At 33.1% G+C, this 9,146-nt stretch overlaps 2 long non-coding RNA genes across 2 annotated transcripts; both read right to left on the bottom strand.

Annotated features, from left to right (window-relative positions):
- Nucleotides 1-963: 963 nt before the first annotated feature.
- LOC128527418 (uncharacterized) lies at nt 964-2,420 on the bottom strand. Its single transcript, XR_008360872.1, has 3 exons — nt 2,214-2,420; nt 1,656-1,744; nt 964-1,167 (listed from the first exon to the last, which is right to left on the bottom strand). It is a non-coding gene; the product is annotated as an uncharacterized LOC128527418 (long non-coding RNA).
- Nucleotides 2,421-5,603: 3,183 nt separating this feature from the next.
- LOC128527494 (uncharacterized) lies at nt 5,604-6,574 on the bottom strand. Its single transcript, XR_008360884.1, has 3 exons — nt 6,210-6,574; nt 5,821-5,846; nt 5,604-5,742 (listed from the first exon to the last, which is right to left on the bottom strand). It is a non-coding gene; the product is annotated as an uncharacterized LOC128527494 (long non-coding RNA).
- Between the last annotated feature and the right edge of the window lie 2,572 nt (nt 6,575-9,146).

Below are 9,146 nucleotides of genomic sequence, written 5' to 3'. Positions count from 1 at the left end.
AATGTAAGCACTTCCCACTTAGGGAGTTTTTCTTTGCCACTGTCGCAGTCGTCCTCAACTTGCTCATCAGAGACAATCTTATTTTGACTCATACACAGTCACATTTCATACAAACTTCAATAATTATTTTGATTGTGTAAAGCGGCTTTGCAACAATGTTGCAAAACTGTTAAAAGCGCTATACAAATAAAATAAAATTGAATTGTTTCCGGAATGTATGGGATTGGTTAAAGCTATGCTTTGTTTTATATTTAAAAGGATTTGATATTTTCAAGAGTTTTACTTTCTCAATCTCGGGAGTAACTACACTGAAAAAAATATAACACTGGTTCAACTTAAAAAAATTGAAGTAATCTGTCACACCTAATTTTTTAGCATTGATGTAATGTAAATAAACCATTTACATGTAACATAAAAATTTTAAGTTCATGTAAACTGATTTCTAAAGGTATATAAAATAAATTTTTTTAAATTGTTCTAAATTAAAATAAATTAGTTGGCTATATTACTTAATCTAAATATTCTGCTAAATCTAACCTAAAATTATAAACTTGATATAAACTACTTTTTGAATGTTTGAGAAAATTAACTTTTTTAAGTTGCATCAAATAAAGATTTAAGGCATTCATTATTTAAATATATAAAAAAAAGATACTTTGGATCAACTTAAAAAGAAATTGCAGTTGTAGAGAAGTTACATTTATAAATGAAGACAATGAACAAACAAGTTCTCCTCCAAAAACATTTATTACCATCCTTGAAACCATACCATGTTTTACTATTAAATTATTTCTCCAATAAAAGACAGAAAAGAAAAATAAAATCAATAAAACAATGCATTTTTAATAACTTAGGCTTAAAAACTGTATAATCCTATTTGCTTACCATGTTAAAATCTGAAAATTGTTTGACAAATAGTGTGACCAAAATTTTATATTTTAATGCCAATATAGAATACGTTCCCTAAATATTTTCTGCCGGGCCACAAATGTGTGTTTGAGCTCACCAGGATAGCTCAAGTTTAACGCATAGATAAAGCCAAACATGGAACATTCATGTGCGACTGACTTCCTGTGGTGGCTGAAGACAGTCCTCTTCCTCCCTGAGGACAAACAGGGCCATCGTGCACCTCTCAAGTTCAGCCTGAGCTTCACCTTTCTGAACAACCTAATAAAAGAAAGCACATTTGTTAGACAAGTTGCTCTATTTGGCAAAACAGTGTCTGATGTATGAATGTAAAAGTCACTTAATGCTCCCTATGAGTGCAAAAAAACACCTAGGATTATGGTGCATCAAGTTAAATTTAATTATATCAATGAATAGACCAAAACAACGAACATACATACTCACTAATTATTTATTACATTATATTGCCAAAAGTATTGGCTCGTCTGCCTTCACATGCATATGAACTTGAGTAACATCCACTTCTTAATCTATAGGGTTTGATATGATGTTAAACACAGCATTTGCTTCAGCTCTTCTGTAAAGTCTTTCCACAAGTTCAAGAAGCATGTATGTAACTAATGTAAATACATACTATGATTAAAAAAAAAAATGGCCCTGTTTAAAGGTTGTGCTGCAGCTGATAATGCCACTGACCTCGTAACATTTTTCAGTCCTAAGGTTGAAATGCTTTATGAACAAATGCTTACCAGTGTTTAAACAGTTGGTCCACTTCTTCCACTAAATACACCATAAGACATTTCAGGAGATACTCTCTTCATACATTCACCTCCAGGCTCTAGGCATGTAAAAACAAACATAGTATTATGTTAGGCTTTTAAAGCGAAATAAAATGAACATGGCAAACATTGAAACCTGTATTCAGACAGCATTCACTAACCTGTAAACAAGTTAAACTAAAATGTTTTATTCTGCTACATTTACGCATTTGGCAGACACTCTTATCCAGAGCGACTTACATTTTTATCTCATTACACATCTGAGCAGTTGAGGGTTAAGGGCCTTGCTCAAGGGCCCAACAGTGGCAACCTGGTGGTTGTGGGGTTTGAACCTGTGATCTTCCGAACCGTAGTCCAATGCTTTAACCACTGAGCTACCCCTGGCCCGGGGTATTCTGCTAGTTTTGTTTTAATTTAGTGTGTCACAGCCAACTTGATTTGAATGCCTTGCTCAGCTCCTGTGGCTTCCATTCACAATATTACATCTAACACCAAGCTAATTTCTGTTATTTTTAAGTGAGTACATACCAGATCAAGAACTTGAAGATGAAGATTATATCTCTGGTCTTCTCTCAATGAGTTTGTAGTGTTGCTTGTCCAAGGAAACCAGCAATCTTGCCTGAAGTGGAGCAGTTGTAATTCTCAGAAACTCATAATTGATCTTAAAAAAAAAAAGTAAAAACAAAAATTGGACTGGCTCAAGTTCTTAGCAAATCTTAATTACAGTATGTATAGAAAGAATCACCACCCCACACACACCTTTAAAATAACTGCATTCTGTTGCTTTGTAAGTGCTCACTACTGATAATACAATAAACCAATAAACATAATTCAGTTTTGCAGGATAACTAAAATTATTCTCTGATATTATCAGATAATTCAACTACTAATTTTCAGCGCTGTCATTTCGAGAGAGTTTATTTTAGGATATTTAGATTACACTGACATTTAATAAATTCACGGCAATTCTATTATATCATTTCCATTTCAAAATTTATCCACATAGGGTTTTTATTTGTGGATTCTGGGACTTATCAATGTCTGCAGTATGGGTAAAATAATGCCCTTTCAGAAAAGCTAACAGACCTTTAAACACAAAAGTGGATAAAGATTTCATGTTTACTTTTAAACTTCACAGTAATGGCTAACCTCAGCTTGTTGGTCTAAGTGACCACTCAAAGTGGGACAGTGCTCCGCCTATTAATCCATGCTACTAATACCAAGCAAATTGGAATATATATACACACACATACATACACTGTTTTTGTGTTTTATTTCACATTTTATTTAATTTACATGGTTAATTTAATCGGTCGACTCCTGGACTTTTGTACTTGTAGTAACGTTAAATCAACGTGTAAAATTGCTGCCAGTATTAGAAATTATATACTGATAACGTTAAAAACGTGTGATAAAGTGTTACCAGTATGTCAGGAACATGTGCTAATGCCCCGTTTCATACGAGGGAATATAGTTTCAGCGATATTACATTACTTACACGTTAGCAAGTCCAGAAGGTTTTAATCATAACTATAAGTACAGTACAAACATCACTCACTCCAAACTGTCTGTTCTATGTTTAGGTCACTTTCCTATTAATTTTTACATCGTTAACCAACGGTAGTTAAATATAATTAATTTTATTTTATTTGGCACAGCCGACTTAGTGTAGAAACTCCGTTGTTTTTGAAAATAACCGCGTTAGTTTGCTAATGCTAAGTAATACTGTATAGGTGTTTTTAGCTAGCAAACACGGACGCAAACCTCAATCTACAAAGTAGTTGTTCCTGACATAAATCAATTGTTTGCTCATGGAAGAGATACATTTAACATAGAAATGACATGAGTTTGCTTTCTTACCTGTTATTTTCTTTTTAAAAAAACGATGGCCGCCAGCAGAACGGGATTCAGTCCTCGATAATACTACGTCATGAGGTCACGTGACACTGCGACCTTTAGGTTTGAAGTAGAAATTGTCCTTTGAATGAACGAATTAAATTTAAGTTTAACCAGGAGCTGAAATGTTTGCTTTTAAGCAACGTACAAATATCAGTTTCGTATAGGAAATTCATTTTTTTTCCATCAGATCAATGTAGAAAACATACTTTGTATCAATGACACAGCAGTTTACTTTTTTCAGTGTACATGGATGGAGTGATCATTTAAAATATTTTGTATTTACTCAATTCAGCTTTCATACAGTTAAGTTAACCGATATAACACTTGTAGATGAGCATTAGTTTTTATATCCTTGAGCTTACCGAGTACTGAAACGCAAAACGCCACTACTTCTTATCTGTTAAACAGTTCTGGGTGTTTTTAAACCTTTGTTAGCTGAGTGCTTACATGTTCAGGGGTGGAGCAGCGTGCTGTTGCTAAGCAAAAGTCAGGGCAAAGAGACGAAGAATGATAGACATGGTTATGAACGTTTAGCGTTTAGTATTGTTACCTCCTGGCAGGCCTGCCTCTGTCCACGATTCGTCCATGAACTGATCCAGAATGCAGCCGCATCGTTTTCAACCTTCTTAAGTTCTCCCACACCACACCACTCCTCCGCTCCCTGCACTGGCTTCCTGTAGCTGCCCGCATCAAATTCAAAATGCTGATGCTTGCCTACAAAGCTAAAAATGGCCCAGCACCCACTTACCTCTCTGCTCTAATCACACCACGCACTGCACCACGTTCCCTCCGATCCTCCAGCACTGCTCGCTTCATTCCACCATCTCTTACTTCATCCAGGCTCTTTTCTGTCCTGGCACCTAGGTGGTGGAATGAACGTCCGCTAGATGTCCGTTCAGCAGAGACTTTGACTATCTTTAAACGATGACTCAAGACGCATCTGTTTCTCCAGTACTTGGACTAATTCATAAGGACTAATGCCATTAGTCCAGTTGTGTTGGACTAATGGCACTTAGTTATTATCCTAGTTAACCCAGTGTCAGTATGTATCCAATGATGTAAACTTTAAAGCCATTTTTTGTAAGTCGCTCTGGATAAGAGCATCTGCCAAATGCCTAAATGAAAAATGTAAATGTTACCTGTTGTCTCAAAATATTCCACTGTAAGAAGCCAACAATATTATTGTTCATTCAACATTGATCTACATGGATATTTTTACAGTATACAATAGTACTGTACCTATTATCTATCAGATATTTACAGCAATTTATAGTATTTTATGTATTCTAAGAAGGGTGCTACAAAGCAAATGAGCAACTGAGATATGCAAAAGATAATGCTGTAATCACAGGACTACTAACTTGAAACTACAACTGACTCTGCAAAATGAATCTTTCATCCTGTGTGAAAAACCTTAATGGTACCTGACTGTTAGATATATTTTGATGCTACATGCACTGAATAAAAGACCAGTCTTAATAATACTAATACTAATACTAATACTAATAATAATAAAAATCATTTTATTAACTAAACAAGTAATAATATCTTGCAGGGATAGGTTTTTATTAAAAAATGAAGTAGGCTTCCCCAGAGCTCAAAATAAGTAATTCTACTTTGTTGAGAATACACAAGTTTTGTATACACGAGAATTGTTTTTTATTAAAAAGCAAAACACTTAAATATGTACACTATTAATAATTTTTATTATTATTATTATTTACCATGTTGATTTAGCATACATATTAAATAAATTATTATGAATTATTACTGGCCTTCATTTATCAATATTCAAATAAAGTTTACAAGCCAAACTCTATCTATCTATCTATCTATCTATCTATCTATCTATCTATCACTTCTAGTAATAATTAATAATAAAAACAAATATTACTAATTTGTACTTTTATAATTTACTTTTCTTTTTTCTTTTTTTTTTTTTTTAATGTCAGCATCATAATGAAACATTAAAAACGAATTAATTTTCCAGGTCTGACATGTTGGTAATGTTCCATTTTTTTATTTCTCCCCTCAATTTTTAATACTTTACCAATTATCTATGTATAAGCAAAGTCAATCATATGATAATGTCACTAAAAGTAAATGTAGCTACATGTAATCCTCCTACAGGAGATTTCTTCTTTCAGTGGAAAATAATCTGTTTAGAGAAAGAACAATTTCCATCATTGTCTGCATCTTTATTGTATATTTTAGAAGGATGTAAAGTAATACTTACATGTAATGCAGGGCTGTAGCCTTTACCTAGTAAAACATATATTTTTTTATTTCCACATTATTTTTCAGTACATTTTTTTTATTCAAATGTATCTGTAGATTCAAATATTTATAGGTTCTGTTATTTTTGCTTATTTGAGGATCAAAGTAATCTTATTCAATTAAAAGATCTATCAGAAATGTATTCTTTTTTTACACAAAGCAGTCACATTATACACAGTTATAGGTAATATTACTTAATATAAAGTTTGTAACTCCAAACTTTTAAAGTGTCTGTAACTTCTGCAATAACTTATAAGACATCTTGGCCATTCTTCACAAATTCCACCTGTGATGTTATTAAGATTAACTTTTACGAAACCTGACTTGTTCTGGAGAACGTTTACTCACTTGTAGCAGAGGAAATTCAGCTTCTCATTGCAGTCTCGGTTCTCCCAGGCTTTTGCTATGGAGTTGAAAGCTCCACAGGTATAAGGCTGAGCTGGACATGGTGGTAGGATATTCAAGTTCGTTGCCACTCCAGTCAGCCAGAACCAATTTCCATCAATAAACCGCAAGCCAGTCCACACATTGACAGTTTGGGTCAGTGCAATCTCTGTTTGTGCCTGAAGTTCTTGATTGGCATCAGGTAGATGAGCCAAGCCGGTGTAGTTTGTGGTGCAGAACTGAAGAGCCTCCTCCCATGTCTTATTCTCATTTACCAAAATCAAATGTGTATAACAGTAGAAGGGATAATTATTACCACAGTCATAATTTTGCCATTGTCCATAATTTAAAAGTGTGCAGTCATATGATATTCTTCTGTTGCCATAGTCATCATAATAATCATAATTAGGGTAGCCAGAATTCCATGGTAAGAATAAAACTCTCTGTCCATCAGACCATTGCCAAACTTGGTTTGGCCAATCTCTGTGCAATCCAATCCAACCATAAAAATAATAGTAAGGAAAAATTTTCCAAAATTGCTGCTGCTCCTCTGCACTATTTAAAGTAACCAGATCAGTGTAGTATTGTCGGCAGTACTGCTGAGCACTTGGCCAGGATCGACTGTAAGGATGGTAAATATATTCTATTATCATACCTTCAGCCAAGCCATAACTTCCTACCAGAAAGAAAATAAAAATTAAATTCATCATGTCTGCTCTGAACAATCTGAGTTCTGTTGATCTTTCCTCTAGTCTGTGCCAACTCAGTCCATGGAAGCACATTTATTTGAGACTCAGACCTGGTTGCATCAACATATGCAAAAAGAGAGTAAATTATACAAATTACATGGGGAGGAAAAAAATAGGCTATATAGTTAAAGCAGAATATATTGATTGTAGTGTTGGAATTTATAGATGTTTATTACTTAATTAACTAGTAATAGGTTAACAGATAAAAAATGGCTAATGACTCCCTACATTTTTGACCATTGTTGGAGTATCAAGTAATTTATTTATTACTGCACATTGTTAATTTTTTAAACCTTTTTGTATATACCTTTTTTTTAAAATTACTGTAACGTTATTACAGGGGTTATCAACCTAATAACATATCATGAATTTTCTGCATTATTTTTTTTCTGTAATTCTAGATTAACATTATAGGACTACAGATCTCAATAGTATTATAATGTATATATTACAAATAACTATAAATCAAGGGCATATTTCTGTAGAAAGGAGCCAAGTTGCCATCCAGCAAAATCTCGAGGCACAGCATGATGATTGTGTGAGAAACTACTGTACATTCACCTTGAGTGATAATGAATTCCATGTTATGAACGAGGCACTACTGGAATTTAGAGAAAGGTCTTGAAACTACTTTAGTATAGTAAATGTGTTTGAAACTGTGATATCCTTGATGATAGCAATTATACTTATAATAAGTTGTAACTGTAAAAATTACAATGTTTAGCTTGCTAAAATACACGTATAAACATTTGATCAGACTTTAAACAGACGATTTTAAATTTTTAATTGAATTTTAAATTTTAAAAAGGAAGTTTGCAATTTTTTTTAATTTTTTTTTTTTAGAATATTTATATTTCTGTTGCTTTGGTAGTTCAGTACTTTCCAAGCCCCAGCTCTCTTGCAAGTTTGAATGCATGCAAAAGTAAGCAAAATCCAAAAAAAAAAAACCCCTAAATGTGGGGATAGCTACAAAATTAGAAAATTGTACTTTAAGGATTTTTAGGCTCTTTGTATATCTGAATGTTCAAAAAAGGCCTATGGTATGCACTCCATTTCTGAAATACGTCTTAAGTTAGTATAAAATCACTGAGACAAACCTCTTAATGATAGGAAATAAGTAAGTAACAAAACAATTAGGAATTTTGTGTTATGGGATAAAACTGAATCGATAAAGCAAATCATCAAATGCTGATATCAAGAACCGAAATAAAAAGAAATAAGTACAGCATATACTTAATTTATATAATGGCTAGTTACAGAATTAAGCTACAGTATACTGGATCCAATGTATCACTAATTTTTAAACAACAAGTGATAGTTCTATTTAGACCCTGATGCTTTACCGATAAAATAAAATAAGATTTTTTTTCCTCAAGGTGGCCATACTGTAGTTATATGCGTTAATATCCAATTGATATACGTAAATTACTGTATGTGATAGTTTACTTTGTATTTACAGAGTGTGCAGAAGAACAGAAATGAAAGTGCGACACAGCATGCCTTTTTTCAAAAAAAGGAAAGTAGACTAAGAAAACTGAATCTTTAAAGATGGATGAACAGATCAATATATGATTATTCTTCCTAATACCAAGCAATGATATGAAGCGACATTATGAGACAAAATATGGGTAATTAGAGCAAACATATCCACAGCAGTCCAAGTTGAGGAAGTGTAAAATACCTGAACTCGAGACCTTGTTGTGATAGAGCAATCATACAATAGTCCTTTCACATTCATTTACAACCGAGCAGCATGCAAATAAAGATTTACTAAGGTTGTTATTTGTTTTCCATACTAATACAAGGAAATATACACAGAAAATTAAAAATAGTGCTATGAAAATTTTTTATTGCTTATTTTTTATAGACTAAAACCTCTGCATATTCAAAGATCTGAATCCTAATATAAACATAAAATTTGGACCTCAGCTCAAAGATATTTTTATTGATTAGACCTTCTTAAATTTTTATTCAGTTCCCATGCTGTATATAATGGTTATTTAATGACATACACTATGACAGGTCTTTCCAAAGTCTGCACTCTGGTCTAAATCCAGACTGCACAGCAAGTCAATCTGAACCCAGCCGACACATCAAATTAGGAATGGAATAATAGAATGTAATAAAGTGTATGGTCCCTACTTTGAAATGA

The sequence above is a fragment of the Clarias gariepinus genome, chromosome 7, assembly GCF_024256425.1.
Source record: "Clarias gariepinus isolate MV-2021 ecotype Netherlands chromosome 7, CGAR_prim_01v2, whole genome shotgun sequence".
NCBI lineage: Eukaryota > Metazoa > Chordata > Actinopteri > Siluriformes > Clariidae > Clarias > Clarias gariepinus.
Note: the sequence above shows the minus strand (reverse complement) of the source record. Positions and strands in the feature narration are given on the sequence as shown.